At 39.0% G+C, this 23,674-nt stretch overlaps 2 long non-coding RNA genes across 3 annotated transcripts; one reads left to right on the top strand and one right to left on the bottom strand.

Annotated features, from left to right (window-relative positions):
* Window positions 1-270: 270 nt before the first annotated feature.
* Window positions 271-1,703, bottom strand: LOC111771494 (uncharacterized). Its single transcript, XR_002805352.2, has 3 exons — window positions 1,540-1,703; window positions 894-992; window positions 271-310 (listed from the first exon to the last, which is right to left on the bottom strand). It is a non-coding gene; the product is annotated as an uncharacterized lncRNA (long non-coding RNA).
* A 54-nt stretch (window positions 1,704-1,757) lies between these two features.
* On the top strand, window positions 1,758-20,699 carry LOC111771633 (uncharacterized). Of its 2 annotated transcripts, XR_002805545.2 has the most exons (5): window positions 1,758-2,032; window positions 2,629-2,819; window positions 7,338-10,341; window positions 10,436-10,569; window positions 20,394-20,699. It is a non-coding gene; the product is annotated as an uncharacterized lncRNA (long non-coding RNA). The 2 variants fall into 2 exon arrangements; XR_002805546.2 differs by lacking the exon at window positions 7,338-10,341.
* Window positions 20,700-23,674: the final 2,975 nt, after the last annotated feature.

Genomic DNA, 23,674 nt, shown 5'->3' on the forward strand with positions numbered 1-23,674 from the left:
TTATGAACAGCATGTTTGTGTTCCCAAATTTCACAGGTTGAAGCTCTAACCCCCAATGTGATGGTTTTTGGGGATGGGGCCTTTGGGAGGTGATTAGGGTTAGATGAGGTCATGAGGGTGGGGCCTCGGGATGGGATTAGTGCCCTTACAAGAAGAGATACCAGAGAGCTTGCTCGCTCTCACCAGGCACACACAAAGAGGCCATGTGGGCACACAGAAAGATGGTGGCCACCTAGAAGCCAAGAGAAGGGGCCTTAGAATGAAACTTACCTTGCAGGCAACTTGAGCTTGGATTTCCCAACCTCCAGATCTGTGAGAAAATACATTTCGGTTTTGTAAACCATCTAGTCTATGGTATTTTGTTATGGCTGCCTTTGGTGATTAATACATACTCCATTACAGTTTATGATAATTTCCCCAACAGGAAGAGGTAACACTTTCTCTGAATTTACTGCCTTACTGCTGTTGTTATAACCTGCTTCCGAAGATAATCACACATGCTCCTGGATTTTTACTCTTATGGATAAACAAGCTATTCAAGGGCGGGGACCATATCTTATGTCTTAGCATCTATCACTGTGTCTTACTTAGCATAGGTGGTCTATAAACTATTTTTCATTGCTGAAATTTACAATTAGCAATGAATGGTTTTTTGCTAGAGATTTCTTGACCTACTAAAATATCTCATTTCTGACTGTCTTCATTTGTAATCCAAGGGAAAAACAAAGTGAGGTGTGTGGCATCTCATTGCAAATGTGAGAAAGAAGGATTAAAGAAAGAATCCATTTAAAAACTAATCTGTGATTAAAGTAATAAAGTCATTCAAATATGTTTATCCATTCCAAAAGGCTGGCCTTCGCCCTCTCTTTCATATATGTTCTATGCATGCTTACCTCTGCACACTTGCCCACAGCATTTCCAGAGTTATCTTCTCCCTTCTCTTCATATTCCATTAAATTTCATCATTTTAAGCCCAACTGAAGACCCAATTCCTGGAAGAAAATTTCGGAACTCATACTCCACACAATAGAAATCTCATTTTTTCTCTTTTAAATTGGAGTAAATAATAGTAAATGAGGCTCATATATACCCTAGATTGTTATTGTGCTTCTCGTGCACAATAAGTTCTGTATCTTCCACCAGTTTGTTGTTAAATTAATTAAGAGCAGCAATTAAGCTTTTTTCTTTCCTTGGAATCCCCATCAAACTGAGTACCGAGACTTGTACACATTTTAGGATCAAGATTTTGCTGTTGATTTCTGATTCATTAACTTAATCTTGGGATAATTTGGTTCCCAGTCTTTACCAGATATCCCTTCCAAAATTTTTATTACTTTGAAGCATTCATGTTGTCGAATGGACACCAGAAGACCCATTTCCCATTCTCTTAAATATTAAATCTTTGGCGCACATCACATAAAAGTCTTCGTAGGCTCCTAGATGGATTAATTAGGACCCTGGATCTGGTTTTCTGCAATTTTCTTGTTTTTTACGACCTCATTCCCCTCCCTCATTCTGGCATCCTTCATGACTCCTTACCCACTACACTACTTCAAATCTGTGTCCAGGAATTTCCAGTGTGAGGACAGTGTTGATGGTCTCATCTCTGAATCAATCCAGTGGCCAAGGAAGAATATGCCCTTGGTTTCCTCTTTCTGGGAGACTTCAGTCAGTCACTGAGGGAAAGAGAGCAGGATTTGCCTGATTGGTGGTTGCTATGGAAATCAGGACCCACCCCCCGCCCCCAAGCTGGCTGTGATGTCATAATGGGTAGGATGAGGGTTGGGAGTGCGTTACAGGGAACTGGGGAGACAAGCACAGTGCTGACCACAACTCTACAGTTACACAGGACCTAACACGTAAATACGGAACTTGGCAGTTTGAAGAAGCCAGTTAACACATTTGAAGAGTAACAATTCATCAGTGTTAAACTCTTCAGTGAAGTCAGCATGCACCTTTAATCTCCACAGAAATCTTAGGAAGATTTGGATAGTTGAACTGCTTTGGGCTTCTTATTATTTGTATTAGAACTGTAAGTAATATTTAAGAGAAACAAAGGTAAAAGTTTTTGTGTTTATTTACAAAGTAAAAACTCATTTTGTAGAATCTCGTTTGTCCCACCATTGAATTATTAGATATACTTCTTTTTCATTTTTCCACAAAATTTGTGTAGTGGTTGCACTGGTGTTTATAAAGCATCTTTAACACCTTCACATAATAATAATAGTTTACCACTTCGCGTTCAGGTAGGAAGCGCACAACAGTGTACTTCCCACCCTGTCTTTTATGTTATTTTTGTCACACATTTTATTTCAACATATATGACAAATGCATAATTTATTATTAAATTTTGCTTTAAACTCTTATTATCCTCAAGGAAATTTACAAATGAGAACGTAAAAGTCATTTCTATCTGCCCGCACACACACCATCCCGCCGCTTTGTCTAGATTCAATTTTCCTTCTGGGATCATTTCTGTTGCGTCTGAAGAAGTTTGCTTCTGCTGCGGACAAACTTCTCAGCTTTTGTGTGTCTTAGAAAGCCTTTATTCCTCCTCATTTTTTGATGATGTTTTCAGTGTGTGTAGAATTATGCACTGACAGGTGTTTTCTTTTTTTTCCTTTTCAGCACTTTCTAGATGCCATCCCATTGCCTTCTGGCTAACACAGTCTCCATGGGGTAAGAGTGGATGGCAGAGGTCCTAATTTACAGAGAGCAAAGGCTGCACAGCAGTTAGCAGATTGGCCCAAACTGATCTGTATACTCCTCAAAATCAGAACTTCAGTCGGCTAACTCCTACACAAGTTCACCCCAGCCAGGTAAATCTCCCTTGTTCGTCTAGGAGTTCATACACTGGGTATGTCTGGGGGGTGATGGACACCATGAACCTAGAGTGAACTTGACCAGCTTTGAAGAAGGAAAATGGTTAAGAAGTTAATTATCTAATTCATCACGGTAACCAAGGGTTTTCAAAGTGTAGGTGTCCCCACAGACACTACTGCCTCCTTAAATCAACTGTCCGTGCCCTTGGCATTGTTGAGCCAGTAAGCACAGTGTGGGGCACATTGTTTTGATGGCCCTGGAAACCACAGCCATGGACATTTCTTCACAACCCACTAGTCAAAAGTTTGACTCAGTAATTTATTTAGTTCTGTTTAAAGGCCTATCTGTTAGTGGAGTGATTGCTTAAGATTTTTCCTTTATTAAACTGGGCAAACAACTAAAAATCAACTGATTTTATTTTTACCGTCCTAAGCACACACCCTTAAAAATAGCATTAAATAGAATAGGTGTTATTTGTATTGCCAATATTTGCAATGAGGAGTTTCACTTTTTTTTTTTGAAGATGATTAGCCCTGAGCTAACTGCTGCCAATCCTCCTCTTTTCGCTGAGGAAGACTGGCCTGAGCTAACATCCATGCCCATCTTCCTCTACTTTATATGTGGGACACCTACCACAGCATGGCTTGCCAACAGTGCCATGTCTGCACCCGGGATCCGAACCAGCAAACCCCAGGCCACCAAAGCGGAACGTGCACACTTAACCGCTGTGCCACCGGGCAGGCCTGAAGAGTTTCACATTTTAACGGCAATTTTAACTTCTGGGAATCGGGCTCAACAGGGACAATCAGAGGCATACGTCAAAGTCTTCATTTTGTCTCCATAAAGCAAAGAATTGAGGGGGGGTGGGAGGTTGTTGACCTGTGTTGTGCCTAAGAGGAAAACGTGCATATGTTCTGGTTGCTTGATTCATTTTTTTTAAAGTAAAATGGTGCTGCCATTTAATTTTAATTTTACAGCAACACTGACATTTCAGGTGAATAATATGTGAAATTTATTTCAATTCTCACAAATGAATTCCAGATTAAACAGTCATTGTCTTGGTTTTATTTCTGTTGTCATTGCCAGGTTAAAAGTTCCCAAATTATCAAGGGTGAAAGATAAAATTATAAAAGGTTAAACCTTAAAAGACACGGGATTGAAGAGAAAAAAGGGCTATAAAAAGTAGAGTTTGGTTGATTATGAAGCAATGACAAAATCCTTAGAAACCAGAAATTGTATATTTCTTCCAGGAAAAGAAAATGAGTTTGAAAACACCCATTACTACTAAAAATACAACTTATAATACTTAGTTGCCCAGAAATATGTTACTCTGAATGTGCAATGGAACACAGTTTGTTCCAAAGTGACTTTGCAATGAACTTGAAGGTCAGGTTGTAAGGAAAGTGCTGGTTAGCACAGTCATGCGTCCTTTAATGATGGGGACACGTTCTGAGAAATGCGTCATTAGGTGATTTCGTTATTGTGCGAACATCATAGAGAGTACTTACACAAACCTAGATGGCAGAGCCTACTACACACCTAGGCTCTATGGTACTAATCTCATGGGCCCACCATTGTCCATGCAGCCCATTGTTGACTGAAATGTCTTTACGCGGTACATGACCCCAATTGGTTATAAATGGCTTGGGCACCCTGACGGTCTAGGGTGGGCAGTGGCATCGCAGCTCTCTCCTCTCTCAGAGCTTATAATCATCACCAACCTCTCTGCCAATAGGTATCACAGGCCTTAGAATTCCTGAAAGGTAGTGAAACACTCATTATTGTATTTAACTGAATTCAACAAACGATGCATAAAAATAATAAAAGTGAAAGCAAAGGCTCAAACTGAATTTACTTGGCAAACTTTATCTTTTTAAGCATCTGATATGAAGTGGGTAAATGAAGATAAAGAAGACATGTTCCCTGTCTGGTGAGGGAACCGGATGCACATATACAACAGTGCTAGAACAATAGGGTCATTCATGAATGTTCTCTGAGCACCATTTTCTAAACATCTTACCAGGTGATGTATTAGAATGATAACACCTGTAGGTACATCGGGTTGACTATAACAGAATCATTCTCATCAGATAAGCTAAAAAGAATTTCTATCTTGGATGCTGGAATTGTTCATTTGCAAACTACTTTTAATCATCCTAAACTGGAAGTCGTGCCTGTAGTTTTTCAGGGAAGGTCATAACTCAGTAGTGTCTAGGCTTGGTGACAAAGGACATCTACAGTACATAAATATGGTAAAAAAGTGACACAACAGAAAAAAGCACAGATATCTTATTCTCAGAACAGTGACCTTAATTTCACCAGTTTCTGAAAGCAATGTCATAATTTCGAACAAAAATGAACATTTCTAGAGTATACATTTCACTTTTACCTGATACTAACACAAATTTTTATAAGATTTTATTTACTCATTTCTGTTTCTAAAATAATCCTCTATGCCACTATATGTTATTATATAGTTGATCTATTCATGTTATATCACATAAAAATAAGCCTTATTAAAAGACACTTCAGAATTATTTTTCCTGCTTCATGTAATGCAAATACTAGAATTTTAACATGGAAATGGGCCTAGGCCAGCACTTCTCAAACTTCAATGTGGAAATAAAGCACCTGGAGGTCTTGTTAAAATACAGGTGTGGAGGCTGGCCCAGTGGCGCAGCAGAGAAGTGCGCACATTCCGCTTCAGCGGCCTGGGGTTCACCGGTTCGGATCCCGGGTGTGGACACGGCATGGCTTAGCAAGCCATGTTGTGGCAGGCATCCCACATATAAAGTAGAGGAAAATGGGCATGGATGTTAGCTCAAGGCCAGTCTTCCTCAGCAAAAAGAGGAGGATTGGCAGCAGATGTTAGCTCAGGGCTAATCTTCCTCAAAGAAAAAAAAATGCAGGTGTGATTCAGCAGGACTAGATTGGGGCCTGAGAGTCTGCATTTCTCACCATCCCCAGGTGATGTCGATGTGCTTGTCCACGGGTCACACTTAGAGCAGATGAGCTAGACCACTGTGTCTCATCCATTTTGTTGAAACCATCTCTGCAGTTGGTCCTGATTACTTTGCCTGCAATATTCAATCTTACAGCCTCCCCATGACCCTTTCAACTGGCCACACACTTAGTTAGGTAAGATCACCATCATGAGATATACAGAATTAAACTGGCTTTCCTCCCAAATCCCATTCCCTTACACAAGTTCCTCTTAAAGGGATTTCTTAATTTGAGAAATCATGGACAACTTGGAGTGGTCTACCATGCATTGTCGTGATCTCTACGGCTGGCTGCCATTACAAAAGAATCTATCTTGAGTTAACGTGATTCCTGGAAGTGGATCGGAACGTCTTGTTATTTGTTTTGTTTTGTAATAGTGGTTGTATGCTAATTGGGAAAGATGAAGGGCACAGATTATTCTCATCGAATTAAATTCGGACACAATGATCGTAGTGAATAACTCGTGCCACAGGCTTACTTTTTCTAACAATTATAATTATAGAAATCATAATTATAACCACAACTTACTGAATGCCTGCTTTATGTTATTTGCTGTGTAATTACATCAAATCCTAGCAACAATCTTAAAGTTTAGGCTTTATTTTATCCCTATTTTGCTGTGAGGAAATTAGCTTTTGCAAGGTCAATTTGTTTATTCTTCATATCACTTATAGCAAGTTAAAAGTGGAATTAAAGATTCAAGTGCACATAAATTGCTCCTTTTTTCTCTGAATCTACAGCTTAGCTCTCAAGCCTCCACTGTGTCAGTCCAAAGGCTGTCACTTCCTGGAGGTAAACATGCTAACACATCTTCTGTCTTCTCCTCTCTCTCCGGGAAGCCACAATTTCCAGGAGGTTACCTGTTGTTCATCTCAGCTGAGTTGGGAGGGCCATCATGGCTCTGCTAGCCCCCCCACCACCTCTCCTGTTCTAAAGCTCCCGCATACCTCTCTGGGGCCCTCAGAGAATCAGAAGACCATCGCCATTCCTCTTTCTTAGCTGCCACTTCTGTTCCCCTACAGCCGTCTCCTACGATATGTATTTTTCCTTTGAGGGAAACAGATTGTCTCTTGCAAGAGCTTCAGGTGAGGAAAGGATGCTGAACCATGTCTTGAAGTCTGATCTGCTTTCTGAGGAGAGGCACAGTATTCACACACCCACGGCCTCAGTTCCCGCAGACAGGGTACGGGAACACCTCTTCATCCTGCTCCTCGCTGTTGGAATTCTCACCTCCCTTTGCTCGGGATGGTGTTTGTCTCATACGTTTCTCTCACTCCACTGTTAAACACATCACCCTAATGTTTTGAGTTCTCTGGGAATTGCCTCTTGATACCGAAATACAAAATTTGGAATTAAAAAACTACTTTCTCAAGCACCAGTTGCTTGGGAGGAATGCTTTGCTTTCAAGACCAATATCTCTGCTATGAACTGAAAGAGAGTTCTGGTTTGCTACTCAAAGTCACAAATTTGACTCTGATCTTTCTAAGTTCTTTTGTGCTCATCCTCTGCAGGGGCAACAGGCGTCAGCCCCAAAGCTGATTTTAATGGTGGAGATTTGCAGAAAATGAAGAAGTACCAAGAAGAAAAAATGCACCAGATATTATTTCAAAAAAAATTAAAATGGGCTACGTTCATATGGTTGGAAGAAAGAGTACAAATCTGAACAAATCTCGAATAAAGAAAAGGTTGCTTTTATTGGAAATACCTTGTTTTCTATAACTTTATCTGAAGTCAAAAAGAGAAGGTATGTCACCAAAGTTTCATAGAAGTCCTGAATGAGTCTCTTGAAACACCGCGGGAGTGTTGATATGACAAATCAAAATTTTATTTTCTGTTTGTTTTGTTTTCATTTTCCATTCCCTTTTATTAAAACTTTTTTATCTATGCAATCTCCCAAATCTAGGATGAATCTTTTTTTTCTGTCATTTTGAATTGCTGCTGAAGGAAGATTTCAATTTTTAAGAACTAAAGTGTTTTCTACTCGTTCTTATAATCCCAAGCTAAGTAAACTGATATAATTTATATTAATAGTATACACATTGACAATTAATGGGTTCTTTCCACAAAGGTCTTCTTTTTAACCAAAGTTATGAGTGATAGAAAACAGAGATATTTTGTAAAATGGAAAAGAAAATTATATGTAAACTTGAATTCACGCTGACATGTTTGCAGGAAGTTTAACACAAGGCTGCAGGTGACAGGAGCAACACTGCCATTTCCCTGAGTTATCATGGGGGAAACTGGTACCGTGTGACTTGTAACACTCCTAGAATATCTTTGTGAGCTATTACACACAGGTGTCTGATGGAGCAAACAGACCAGGGTAACGCCAGCCTCTCACGAAATCTCCACACCAGCCTTCTTAACTTGCCGGAGATTTATGGCTCCTGAAGCCAAAGACGGGAACACAAATCTTACTACTCCAGTTACTCATGTAAGCAATACTGAAGCCATCTCTGCTTTGCACCCAGGCCCTGGAGGGTGCTGGGTTTTGAGTGTTTAAAGTGCTTAGCTTTGCATTCAGGGAAGGATGGAAAATCATTTAACAGCCCCCGTTCTCCACTGGCTCCCAGGGATGCTTCCAACTGATGCGCGTGAGGAAGCCGGACCACAAATAAAACTCTTGCAGGCTTCGGAATACAATCTCTCTGCTTGGAACTGGTCAGCTCTTTGTGCATCAGGAAGTGTACACTGCTCATCAGAGGAGCCACGGTTTCGGTGTTACACAATGATGTGTGTCTCCTCATGGATTATTATCTCAAGAATAAAATATTCCCAGCTCTTCTATTTCACCAAAATATATACAATTAAGTGAAGAATTAAATACGCGCTTCTCCATTTCTCCATCTTAGCATTAGTCATATTTTAGATGAGAAAGTTCATAGTAATTTAGAAATAACCCAGATGCAAATAATATCAAGGATAATATCTCAAGTTTCCAGTAAACATAATACAAAATAGGTTAGTGTTGTCACTATTGGTCTTCATGGGAAATGTAAATACTGTTAAATTCAGGTCAAGCAGGAATTTAATTCTATGTTAATTCTATGTTAAAGGTACTGCTAGGGTTCATTTTAAATGGCATAGATTTCTGGGATAACGCATTTGGTTGGAAGGCAGACAGCATGAAGGAGATAAGGCCTCCGTGGGCAAATCAGTTTCACAACTAAGAAGACTGTTCCATGACCTGTTACTTTTCAACATTTGGCCCTGGTTCACGGAATGGAGCAGGGGTTTGGGGCACTGATCTGGGGTAGGGCCAGGTGGAGAGAGAGCTCGTCTTGAAATGGGTTTGTACTGTATTTTACATAATATCGATAAGACCGGCAGCTGTCCGTCTCAAAGAACCGATGGAACAGGTGGTGATGGAGGTTATCTCCCATTGGCACGACGGCTCGCCTTATTTTCATATGCATACCCCGCATATTAGTAAGGAACACATTTTCTCTTCTAGAAATAAGGTTTTCATTCTAAGCTAATGTCATTTGGATTGAAGAGATCACCAGTATCTTGCTAGTTGGAGAAAACCCATTTCCTCCCTCTTAGTTACTCCAACTGAAGTTCTGAAACTCGTGAACTGGTTATCCCTCCAGCCCTCCCTGGAGGCTGCCTTGGGGAGAGCCCTTCCACGAGGCCACCTTCAATCTTGAGGAGGCTCCGCAGTGCCGGGGTTTCACAAGCCTGAGAAGAGGATGGCCTAATGCTTTCGCAGAAATGCCCTTGGCCAAATGCTCTTTGCTCACTTACCATCCAAGACTCAGGGCTTAGAGCAGACGGGGCCTGTGCTTCTCTCCAGGACAGAGGAGAAGAAAGCATTCGAGACTAAGTTTCAGATGTGGTGGTCATTTATCACTAAATATTTGGACATCTATTCTTTTTACTGAGTGGACACAACTACTTAAAATATTCTTAAAACCCATTCAGAAATACAAATAAGAAACTCAACATTCATTTACTGTATTCAAAGCTACATTCTGCCGCTAGTCCTTCTGCAGACAAGGGGACTAAAGGATGCATTTTTCCCCTACGGAGAAGGATATCTGGCACCAAGGATCTCTGGCCTAAATTCCTCAAATACATTCGTCATGTTGATACCATTTCTGAAAATCAGTAATGATACTGAATTCCATGAATACTTTGAGCAAATTGTATACATATAATTAAACCTGGATTCTGTCACTGGAAGCTAAGTTTGAATTCTTTTTTTCGTATTTCATTTGACAAAGCTACTTCTGGGAACATTTTACGTAAAACTAGGAACAACCAAGGAAAGAAGCTTACAGCACATTATACTGCAGTTCACCATATATAAATAAGCACATTGTAAAATGTGTATTAAAGTTCGAATCTGAAACAGCGTCTACTTTCCAGCTTTTATGTTTGGCATGGGGCTTTGCAGAAATGCTGCAGTGGCTGTGAAGACATTCAGGCATGCCAGACATTATGCCAGTACAAACGGTGTAACCTTAAAGAGTTTGAGACACTGAGTCATTACGAGGCACGTTTCTGGTTATGGTAAGTTTCACTGCACGTCCTGTTACAAGGAATTCTGCTGTGTTCTTGGTAAATGTTTACCGTAAGTTCTTGTCCTTCTTTTCTGTTTTCCTAGGACCGGACTTTTGTGTATCATACAGCCTAACAGGACAGCATAGATCTATCAGGAAGCAAGCTCCACCGCTAAAGTCAGTTCATGAAGAAATGTAGTCAGGATGAACTCAAAAACAACGTATTGGTTACCTAGAGGTAAACAATTATTTAGATTTATTTTTCATTTATCCCAATTTCTCTTGTATTTTTGTCACTTTTTAATATATTTTCAAGCACACAGAAAATGTCTAACTATAATACAAAATTGGCTGTGAACATTTACCCAGATTCAGGACGTATTCAAAGTTGGCCCCATTTGCTTTGCTCTACCTACTGTATCATCTATTCTATCATCTATCTATGATCTATCATCTATCTATATCTATGTATCATGTATCTATATATACCTATCATCTATCTTTATCTATCATTTATCTATCTATTCTATCATCTATCTACCATCTACTTATCTATCTATGTCTACCTATATCTTTCTATTTACCTATCTATCTATCTATCATCATCATCATCTCCTCTCTCATGTCTTTCATGTGCATTCACACATAACACACATACACACACACATAAATACAAAATACGTGCATAATTTTCTGAACTACCTGAAACTAAGTTGCAAGTATCACATCCACATAGCCCTAAATATTTTGGTGTGTGTTTCCAAAGGATAAAGACTGCATAAACCTAGTACAATTATCAAAATCAGGAAATTTAACAATGGTGCAATACTATTATCTAATTCACAGCCATATTGAAACTTTGCCCATTGTCTCTATAATTTCCTTTTTAGTTAAGTTTTTCCTTTTCTAGGATCCAATCTCCATTACATCGTCGTGAATTTTGAATTTCCTTCCATCTGGAGCAGTTCCTCAGTCTCTTGTGTTTCATGATATTGATATTTCTGAAGCTCACAGGCCAGTTATTTTGTGGAATGCCCTTCAACATGAGTTTGTCTAATGATTCCTCATGATTGGATTCACTTTCTGCATTTTGGGCAAGAATGCCACATAAGCGATGGTGTGTCCTCTCCAGGGCATCATATCAGGAAGCACACATGATCTCCCTTCATCCCAGTTTTCTCCTATCAAGTTACTAATTTTCCCTTTGCAATGCATTAGAAATGTGTGGTATTGATAAAAAATCAGTGAGATATTTTGAGACTACATGTGTGTCATCTTGTTCATCCAACTCATTTTGGCATCTAGTTACCATTGTTAGTGAAGTGGTGGTTACAGATGGTGATTTTCCAGCACTGTTCCTTCAACATCTGTTAGTTGGCTAAAGAAGGCCTTTCCATTCTCTATTATCATTTTACTCACCATCAGTATGGACTCAAGGACAACACAAATGCATTTTCCTGAAATGAGTCTTTTCAAACTAGTACCTGTGCACTTCTGACGTGTTCCCAGTACTTCGTAAGCACTTTCTCACATAACATTACCAGTTTCTTAAATGTCGAAATGAAGATAAGAATGTCCAAAATGATGGTCTCCACCTACTAATCTATTAAGAGAATACATTGACTTACATGATGATAAGTACTTTTATCTCCAATTAATACTTCCAAGTGTTTGTGGCATCCACATATCACATAGATAAATTATAGAGTAGATAGGATCTAAGGCTATTTTAAATTTCTGCCCAAAGAGCTTTCAACAGGAGAGATGTCCATGGTCGTCTACAAATAGACAAACCATGCCTGCAAAACAAACTCAGTGATTATGCTATGGTAAAATATTTGAATTTAGTGAGACATCATCTGGTACAGATGGTGGCAAAACAATTATTTTCCTAAAAAAAATCTATAAGTGTTTTAATGTCATAGTCTAGCCTTTGGGTGTTAACTTAGTGATCACCTAGTTCACTGTTACCCAACTCTTTTTGAACATCGATACCTCAGCACCTTTTTTTTTTCTTTTGGTGAGGAACATTGGCCCGTAGCTGACATCTGTTGCCAATCGTCCTCTTTTTTTGTATGTGGGATGCCACCACAGCATGGCTTGATGAGCAGTGTGTAGGTCCATGCCTGGGAGCTGAATGCAGAAACCCCGGGCCACTGAAGCAGAGCATGGAAACTTAACCACTACGCCCCTGGACCAGCCCCTCTCAGCAACTTTTGAATAGTTCCAGTGGTTGAGAGTACCTATTACATTTTAAGAGTGCTTGTTTCACTAATCTCACTAAATCTCATTTCTTATTTATCATGATCAGGAATCCTTCCTGAAATTCTCTGCTTTATCCTTTGTTTCGATTTGAAGAGCTGTAACAAACCATGAGTCAGCTTCCTCTTCATACAGTGGCCCTTTAAATATTTGAAGAGAGTGCTTGTGCTCTGATGGATCTTGTCATTCTTGGCTAAACATTCCCACTTCCCACCTCCGTTTTCGAAGACCTGATTTCACTATTGATTTTCTCTACTGTGAGCATCATGTGCAGTCTCAATCACAAAAGGTACCAGTGCTGATTAATTATCATGACTACCTGGACTACTACAGTTGAGGGAAAAGATAAGAGGTCACGTTGAGGCTCTTTCAAGAAGAGTGCTGCCATTGATTATTAATGTCTGTCAGGATGGTGTGGGAGAGTTTAGCGTTCAATTGCCACCCTACGTTGTAAGTAGAGACAGTGGTTTGGATATACATCCAGATGTGTTCCAACCAGGGTAGCATACTTGACATTGTATATGAAATGAAATTACTCTTCTAACATGCCAATCTCTGAACTTTAGATTTTATCATATTGGTAGCTTAGAACAAATTTATAGTCAACTAAATTGTCAGGGCTTCTGTTCCCCTATAACATGCTTTTTGGATCATGGCATTTTATATAATCCCACTAACACTAGAAGACTTGGAAAAATCTCTTGATTGGACTAATTGAGAATAAATATAAGGAGGTGAGATTAAAGAAATAAATCTCAGCTTTCTATTTAGCTTTAACAAAATTATCATGCAGAACTGCAGAATAGGTGAGAATTTACTTTGCTTTTGTTCACACAAAAATTATTTTGAGTGTGTCAAAACATAAAAGGATGTCAAGAGTTTCAAGGGAAAAGCTGTATTTACATGTATAATCTTTACCTTATGCTTATCTGGCTGAAAACATGAAACAATTCTATTATGCTAACATTTGTCATGAGGTTTCACTATCCTAAAACACATACATATTTATTTTTCATCTCATGTGCTTCTCCATCCTCTATTGTGAGTGAAGACAATTTTGAAGGGAGAAATAATATACCGTTGACTGTAAACATTTAGCCTAATGAGAAAGATCTTTTAGGGGCTTATTCTTTGATTAAATAAATACTTGCTTCAGTGTGACAGATGTTAAAAAGGCTTTTAAGGTTTTTCAGAGTACAATAAGCTATGTCCATTGCAGCTCTGAAGTCTAAAATGATAACTTTTGAAAAGAAAAAAGCTGCCTCAAACTATAAAATAAAGGTAGACATTGCCAAAGGAAAAAAGAAAAATAGCTTTGGTTTCCACAGATCAAAACAGTTTCTCATTTCAACACATTCAGAGTCATTCACATTCCATAAAGCAGTCACTTGTGAGAACTCCATCGTAATAGTCCCAAGAACACAGTCTTCCTACAGGTGTCATGTTTATGTTGGGAAATGAATACTTTTGACAGTTGGTCACTATTTGATTTTTAATTAAAAGTGTTCATGGGGCCAGCCTAGTGGCACAGTGCTTAAGTTCATGTTTTCTTCTTCGGCAGCCCAGGGTTTGTGTGTTCGGATCCTGGGCACCAACATATACACTGCTCATCAAGCCATGCTATGGCGGTGCCCCACATACAAAATAAAGGAAGATGGGCACAGATGTTAGCTCAGGGACCACCTTCCTCAGGCAAAAAGAGGAAGATTGGCAACAGATGTTAGCTCAGGGGATAGTTTGCTCAGGTTGTGTCACTCTCTTTGATGAACCAGCAGAAATGTAAATTCTACCCAAAAGGAAGAAACAATTGCCCTCTCTCTATGGCCCTCCTTCAACATGGAGGAGGCTCAATAATGAATAACTCCTCTCACCACTCCATACAATTCTGACAGAGGTAAACAGACCATGGTAGACAGCAACAACAATAACAATAATAGCTTAAGTTTGCATAGAATTTCCATTCTCATAACAGAGGAACTATCGCATGTGGCTTGATTTCTTTGGGGCACTTATGATGCATTAAGACTCCTGAGGGTTCAGAAAACTGGCTAAGCATCTGAGAGACCTTGTAATTCTGCATTATATCTAAGGAGGTGGCTGCCACCACCCTTTTCCACCAGGAGACTCCAGAAAGAGCCTGAGGCTCAGCTATTCTCTGGCAAAAAGCTACTGGCTCCAAATGAGTTGTTTAGGAGCTGCATTTGATTCTCCTCAACCCGTTGAAGAAGGATGCTGTCTAAACCATTGCAGTACAGCAGCCGGACAAACAAAGAAACAAGAAAAACAAAGGCCAACTTTTCCACTATGTACTTGTAATGTGTTCATCTGAAAACGTTGGTGTTTTCCAAATACACAGATGTCTATATATTTGGAAGGAGCTGGAAGATGAGGAACTCAAACTGCTCAGCGAGGTTGGAGAAATGCAGCGCAATGAATGCTAATTGAACATTGAAACCAAGCAGTTTGCAATAAGACATTTTTATGAGGTCTTTGTGCCTTATCTAAATTCCCATTTCCTGAAAGTTGGACTGAAGAAACATTTAATGAAGGTTTTTATATTATGCAGAGCTGGCATTTATTATCAGAGATTGTGCACTGAACAATGAATTAGGGTGAGCCAGTCATTCGGTGAGAGATGTGCTTATATATATATGTATGTATTCTTTGCACTGCTTGTAGTTGAATTACAGATCAAACATGCACATTCTCTTCCTTCTAACTCAACTTAGGAAAACCCATAAGTAATTGATAGGACTGGTCTCACCTTCAAGGCTAGCTAATGAAGTCTTGCTAAGGGGAAAAACTCATAGTCCTGTCCATTTTTCATTTTCCTCTCTTCTGAGGCAACCAACTAAAGACGTTTTTAATATTTAGAGGAAGGAATCATTGCTCCTTAGTCTATATTCCCATTGTATGTTGAATCCACCTCCATTAAACACATATTTTTCCATAGTCGTTTCTGCCTTCCTTATTAAATTAAGAGCTCTTTGGTGACTGAAGGCATAAAAATATTTGTGGTGGATTAAGACCCCTCTAAATGTCAGATCCTCCACACACATGATTTTAGCCTCACACAAATGCTACGATAGGTTTGATCATTTCCATTTAGTTAATGAGACAGTAGGCTCAAAATGACCAAGTCACTCACTCAAGATCATAACAAATTTGAACTTGAAACCAATTCTGCTAAAGATCACCATCAGAGACATTTCAACAACCACCATGGATCACGTGTATTAATCTTGGTATTCCCAGGAGTTGATCGGCGCTTAATCTATAATTAAGGTAATTTCAATCAGTATTTACTAAATATCTAGTTAGTTACTTCCACATACCAAGAGATGGGATACAGTGCTTTCTATTTATTTACTTATAACTGATCTAGTCAAGGAGTTTTTATGAAATTTCTGTTTCAGAGATAGTGTATAGTGAATGCATTAGTTACCTATTGCTGTGTAACAAACTGTCCCAAAATGTAATGGCCCCAAACAACAGCACTGCCTCACTATTTCTGTGGGTCAGGAATTCCAGCACAGCTCAGCCAGGTCCGTGAGCTTAGGGGTTCTCATGAGGTTGCAGTCACCTGGGGCCTCAGTCATCTCAAGCCTAGGCTGATCCTCTTCAAGCTCACTGCCACAATTATTGGAAGGATGGCAGCATTCAGTTCCTCATGTGCTGTTGGAATGAAGGTCTCAGTTCTTTGTTGGCTGTCGGCCAGAAGCCACCTCAGTTCCTTGTCATATGGGGGTCTCCATAGGGCAGCTCACAAAATACTTTATTAAAACAAGCAGGTGAGAAGAACCAGAAGAGAGGACCATCAAAATAGAAGTCACAGTCTTTTGTCACCTAATCTCAGAAGTGTTATCCTAACACTTGGCAGTATTCTATTCCTTAGAGTAAGCCACCACCTCCAGCCTGCACTCAACAAGAGGGACTTACACAAGGCATAAAGGAAGGAAGCAGCAGCATCCGGGGTCATCTCAGAAGACTGCCTACAACCAGGAGCAAAAGAAGGGAGGGTCTGGTACATTCTGTCCAGAAAGGGACAATTGCAATTCATCAGAGTTGAGTGAATCTTTTCAGAGATTGTAACCCCGACTGATAACCAAATTGGCAACATTAAAAGTTGTCTTCTAAGCAGAACCATATCAACATGTTTAAATAATACACAAGCATATTCCTTGCTAGACCTTTATATATATATATCTGTAACCTCTTCTGAGCCCTAGGCATTGTGCAAATTTAGTAAGCACTCTGATTGTCTCATTGCCCGCCACCATTGAGAAAGTAGTAGTGTCAGAAGTGTGAAAGAACTGACACTACGTCCTGACCTTCAGCTCAGAAAACTACATAAATGTAAGCCAGAAAAAAGCATATGTGTGTATAGAATATAATATAAAAAAGAATAAATTGCCTAGTTTTATTTTTTAACAACATTACACATTCAAATCTTATCTTCAACTATGTGAAGGAGTCACTTTTCATGAGTGACAAAGAATGTTAGACCAGAAAGTTTTAGAATATGTTCCCCTGAGGTTTTCAGTAGGATCAGCCTAGAAACCACACACTAATGATGACAGAATCAAGACTGATAAAATCCACTTTAGAATATTCTGAGTTTTAGTCATGTTACAAAGACAAGAGCCTCATTATCTTTTATCGTTTATACTTCTGAACCACTAATGTATGCATTACTTTTCCATATATTATTAAATTTCACTTTAAGTGGAAAATGTTAATATTTTAACTCAATAGTTTAAATGTTATTAATACTAATGTTGCCTTTCTACTTTATGAAGGGAGAACTTTTCAAGTTCAATTTTAATCTTCTTAATTTATTTCTGCACCATTTGGAAAGAATACTCTAGTGGCATGGATTATCCTAAAAGTAACATCACAAAGAACTAATTTATGTCTCACTTGAATGCGTTTGGGGATTTATTTGAATATGGATCCCTGATATGTGAGGAATTCATGACAATTAAAACACAGGTGGGAAATGGAGCAGTGAAGGCTGGACTCAAGCTAAGTGGATTTTTTCCGCCCCCTGGTTTACCCCTCTCAGCAAACCTCTTCCCCCCTCTCCCTCATTTGTGAGGATTTTGTCACCTCTGACACGGATACAAGGGTCTACAGTAGGAGGAAGGCGTTGAGCAACTTCTGAGTGTTTTGCACTTCTGGATGTTCAGTCCAAGAGAGGTGGAGTAAATGCACAAGAGTGTATGAATGAGTAGATCTGGGTACTGTTTTATTCCTTTACTTCATTGAGAAATTGCCAACGAGTTATTTAAAATTCATTAATTGGAAGAAGCTGACTCTGCATCCTCCTCTACAGCTCCATAACACTCAGTACATAGCTAGCATTTAATACATTTCACTTAAACTATCTTCGTATGTGTCTATACGTCCAACCAGGTTCCTGGGGGAGGAGATTCAGCGTCTTTGTGCCCCAGCATATAATACAATGCCTGGCATCAACCAGATGTTCAAATGCCATAAAACCATCACTAACAGTGACAATAGTGCACATGATGCCTAGATCTCCAGAGCAGCTGGAGTGGTGTTTTGAACTTGCAATGTAGATATTTTCTGGTTTGAACATTAATTAAGGGAGAACCATCAGCAACTTGACAAAACTTAAGTAGGTTTTCCCAGCTTTGAAGCCAGAAAAATTACTCCACTGACCTCAAACAATTAGGATACATCTGAAAATAAGAACCCTGCAGAATCCCCACCCAGAGGCCACCATGCTGAAGAGGTAGTCAGCTGGGATCACCCATAGAGGCTTCACTGGAAGAACAGCGACCCAAATACAGGCAGAATCGTGGAGAAAAGAAAAGGTTAAAGCCAGTTCTGACCAACCATTTCTTCATTGCTCCCCTGGCCTCAGAAGTTACAAGTTACAAGTTTTCATTACTTTTTCTTCCTCTTCTCTATGTTACGTGTTCCCATCTCCAACACCAGAGATGGCTCTCTCCTTGTGCCCAAGATTCCCAGAATGTGAGTCAGGAACTTCCTTACATGTAAGAAACCACCTGGGTGTGTTTGCTCAGTAGGGGCTGTGGGGGATGGAGTGTTCCTCACAATGGGACGAGGTAGCATGCAAGCACCTAGAGTTTGAGCCAGATGATGATTTTGTTTGAACTGTAATACCTTTAGCCAAATCACTTTCGGGAAAGTTGTGGTTATATGGCCAAACCATATGTGGTTATGCCATCTGTTATGGAGCAATTGCCACAATAACGCTGAGCAAAATAAAAAATCATTAAAAAACCCAGGCAACAACAGCAAACATTTGAAAGCTTATGGGTGAGCCAGGCACTCTGCTTCAAGCTGGGGTTGGTGTCCACTTATGTCTCATGTGCCACCCCATTCTTTTTTATCAAGACTACTTGGGACATGCTCTCCCAATGGCAGATCACAAGGATGTAGACAACATGTAATGCTTCTCGAGGCTTCAGCCCCAGCTGGACCACTGTCATGTCACTCACTTACCATTGGCCAATCCAAGTCCTCTCCCCAAGCCCAGCGTCAGCAGGATAGGATACAGAGCTCGCACTCCAATGGACAGGTGTAGAATTTTAGGACCAGGAGAGCTGGAAGAATTGAGAACAGTGGTTCAATCTTCCACTCATGATTTCTTAGCGTCACTCTCCATAAGCCTCTGGAAGGTCTGGGATATGTTTATCCATTGCTGTATCCTCCCCAGGTGTCGTGAGAGCATATATTGGAAAAACAACCACAACCTTGAGTTCAACTAGATTACATTGGAGAAAAATCAAAACATTGTTCTCTATGACATTACATATATTATATATATTATTACATATCGAAATGTTATCTATAGAGATACTTTTGGTTACAAATAAGATAATAGTAATTCTGATAATTGCTTATATCCACACATATCCAGCGTGTGTATTGAGAGAATTTTGGTAACAAAGAATGTAACATTATCAGGACTATTCAGCATTTAAAGACCGAGAGAGCTGATTTTGTCTACATAACACACACTGAGTAGGGAACTGTTCAATTGAATAACCAAAATATTTTAAATATTTAAACATCATATCCACATGGTCCCAAAGAGTAAGGCTAATTAATAATTTTGACTAGTTTTTCATGGAATCGAGTGAACCCAATGAACAACTTTGTTGCAGTACAGATTTTGACACGCAGGTGAACTCATGACCTCTGAAAGCCTTCTTGATTAAGAAGTCCCGAAAATCTCATCCACACCGGATGACTAGATAAGCCTGAAAGAGGCTTCGCTGATTTAAAGTAGAAATGCTCTTGTTATTCTTCCAAATGCCATTTGAGAAAGACCAGATAGTATAATGTGGGTTTCATCTCAATTTGTATCCACCTCCTTTCTAAGCATTTAATCTCTGCTAGCAATTCATGCATTACAGGACTTATGAGCTGCACGAGTAGATCATGCGGAGGAGATGGAGGGATAATTTCCCCATCCACTATTCAACTGCCTCTGGCATATTACAGCAAGAGCCCTAAACCATTATTTAAGAACTTTAGAAAGGATTACACCCCAGGGATCTCCCAACTGACATCAGTTTGAATGCTACCACGATAGGAACCACTGATGGTGTTTTCCAACTTCAGCTGCATCTAGTTGGAAATGATTACAGAACTGTAACCCAGCAGCACATATTATACTCACTTGCTTTTTTTGGTTGGGTTTTTTTCCCAAACCAGCAAATGCCCATAGACCCAGACTAAGTCCTACCACATATCGTGGAGTATGCCAAACTTTTAATTCTAAATTTTTTTTTCTCAAAATAGAGGTTGCTCAAATACTGATTTGAATTGTTCCAACTTGGATTTCTGTTATTGTTGCTCAAGAAGAAGAAGATAACATCAGCTTCTAGCCGGATCTAAATAAGACTCGACTTGGAGGCGGGATCCCTAACACCTGTCGGCTATTGCTTTGAGAAGCGTATCAGAGAAAAAGTGACCCCATCTGCAGCTGCATACTTAACAGACTGGGCGATGCCTTGTCGCTCATAGCATGCCAAGCTCAATGTCATGTCACTTCACTCAAGATAACAGATTGTGATCTGAATTAGAATAAAGATTTTAATTCTGTAATATATGTATTACTCACTAAAGAATGTTACAAAAACATTCCAGATCCTTCCATTCTGGTCAAATTAAGTAATGGAATTACATGCCCTTAGACATTAGTGTAGCGGGGGAGAAAACTGTGTTTTATTTTCCAGTAAGTGGAGTATGCATATGCATGTGTGTGTGTGTGTGTGTGTGTGTGTGTTTCAGGAGCAGATGTTGAGAGAGAGATGTGAATATGAGCAATTTATGTGGGATGTGATATTAAGAAGCATCAGTGAGAGAAAGAGGAAGTAAGACAAGGAAAGAAGTTAAGAAAAGGTGTTTTTTTCCCAGCAAGTTACCACTGTGGAGCTTAATTCTCCTGAGAGTCTCTGGGAGGCAGACAGAATACAAACCTCAGAGCTCTCACTCCCAAGAGAAGAGGGAGCTGGAACTGTTGCTCATCAACTCCCATCAGCCATTTGTGGAGGCCAACGTGGGAGGCATGAATCCCCTGGCACTTCCGTCATGCTGTGCTTTGCCAGGGCAGGCTCTGGTCGCCAGAGAAGGCCCTTAGCCAAGGACAGACAGGTGCTGGGAGCTGGAAGACTGCAAGACAGACCAGAGCAGTGTTCATGAAAATCAGGACTAAGGGAAAAAGGGTGGCAGATCTCTACCTATATCTCTACTTCTATCCGTATCTGTATCTATATCCATATTCATCTCTATATCTCTAAATGTATCTACATCTATACATTTATATCAATAGGTCCATGTATGTGTGCTCATATTTATCCACATACTGATTGTGACTTGGCAAAAAAATCCTAACAAAATCTAAAATGTCTAGATTTTACAAAACACTTTCATAAACAAAGCTAGATATCAACAATACTAATGACCCCCAGAACCTAATTATTTGTAAATTGATTGATTCATGTATAAATTGAAAAGAAATCATTGTATGAAACAACACCTAGATCAATTGGAAAATCGTAACAGAACTGTCAATTATCTAGCAAGTAGTGAAAACGTTAATTCTGTATGCCAAAGCCTATGAGAAAGCTATTTATGTCCACTTAATCTTTCACTATTAAGATGAAAAAGACTGAATATAAATGAACTACATATTCAACAAAAGAAACTAGAAAAAATGTAATTAAAAAAGCAAAATAAGGCATCTACTTTCTGGTTCCACAAGTAAAAAATCAACTGCTCTTCTTGGATCCATAAGAGACAGGAGGACACAGAGCAAACCACTGTCCCCAAGATTGGAGAGACAGACAGGAAAACACAGGGAGTCACAGCTGACCAGAGCAGAAACTCACAAGAGGAATCCTGTGCCAGGCAGGAAATCTGAGCTGTACTTGATGAATTGCAGGAGGCTCACGGTGGACAAGTCTGAGAGTTAAACATTCCTGGAGGCCCCCAAACTTTTGTGAGTTTACCTCCAGGAGTTCAAATAGGTTCTTACCATAAATATCAGAGATAAATCCACTCATGATTCCAGTAGGCAGGAGGGAAAAGGAACTCAACAATATCATGTATCAACTGGATATAATTGACATCTATAGGCTATGTCATCCAACAACAGCAGAATACACATTCTCCTCAAGCTCATACTCACCAAGATAGACCATATTCTGGGCCATAAAACACACCTTTACAAATTTAAAAGAATAGACATCATACAATATCTGCTCTCAGATCACAATGGAATTAAACTAGAAATCAATAACAGGAAGATAACTGGAAAACCCCCAAATACATGGAGATTAAACAACACACCTCCAAGTAACATTGGGTCAAAGAAGAAATCTCAAGAGAAATTTAAAAAATAGTTTGATCTAAATGAAAATGAAAGCACAGCTTATCAAAATTTGTGGGATGCAGTGAAAGCAGTGTTTAGAGGGAAATTTATTTCATTGAATGCATATAATAGCAGAGAATGATCTAAAATCAATAATCTAAGTTTGCACTTTAGGAAACTAGAAAAAGAAGAACAAATTAAATCTGAAGTAAGCAGAGGAACAAAAATAAGAATTAGAGCAGAAATCAATGAAATTGAAAACAGGAAATTAATAGAAAAAAATCAATGAAAACAAAAGCAGGTTCTTTGAAAAAAAATCAATAAAAGTGATAAACCTTTAGCCAGGCTAACTAAAAGAAAAAAAAGAGAGAGAGGATACAAATTAATGTAGAACAATTCTTTGGAAGACACAATCTGCCAAAACTCACATAAGAAGAAAGAGATGATCTAAATATGCCTATATCGATTAAAGATATTGAATCAACAATTAGTAACCTTCCAAAACAGAAAGCACCAGGCCCAGATGGGGTCACTGGTGAATTCTACCAAACATTTAAGGAAGGAATTATACCAACTCTCTACAATCTTTTTCAGAAGACAGAAGCAGAGAGAATAGTTCCTCGCTCATTCTATGAGGCTGCCATTACCCTAACAACAAAACCAGACAAAGACATTACAAGAAAAGAAAACTATAGATCAATATCCTGCATGAACATAGATGCAAAAATCCTCAACAAAATATTAGCAAATCAAATCCAACAAAGTATAATAAGAATTACACACCATGACAAAGTGAGAACTAGCCCAGGTATTCAAGACTGGTTCAACATTCAAAACTCAATTAATGTAAACCATCACATCAACAGGATAAAAAAGAAAAATCACGTGATCATATCAATAGACACAGAAAAGGCAGTCAACAAAGTCCAACACTTGTCCATGATGAAAACGCTCATTAAACTAGGAATATAGGGGAACTTCCTTAATTTGATAGTGTCTAGAAAAAAGCAAAGTAGAAGAGAATAAAGATAAAAGTGGAAATTACTGAAATAGTATAAACAATAGCAATCATAAATATATCCAAATGTTATTTCTTTGAAATTAACTGTAAAACAAAAGAACTACCAAAAAGTCAGATTAGGGAAAAATAAGAGGGAGTAAAAAATAAATGAGATTATGAATAAAACAGCAGTGTAATCACAGATAT

Source organism: Equus caballus, chromosome X (assembly GCF_041296265.1).
Source record: "Equus caballus isolate H_3958 breed thoroughbred chromosome X, TB-T2T, whole genome shotgun sequence".
In the NCBI taxonomy this organism is placed as follows: Eukaryota; Metazoa; Chordata; class Mammalia; order Perissodactyla; family Equidae; genus Equus; species Equus caballus.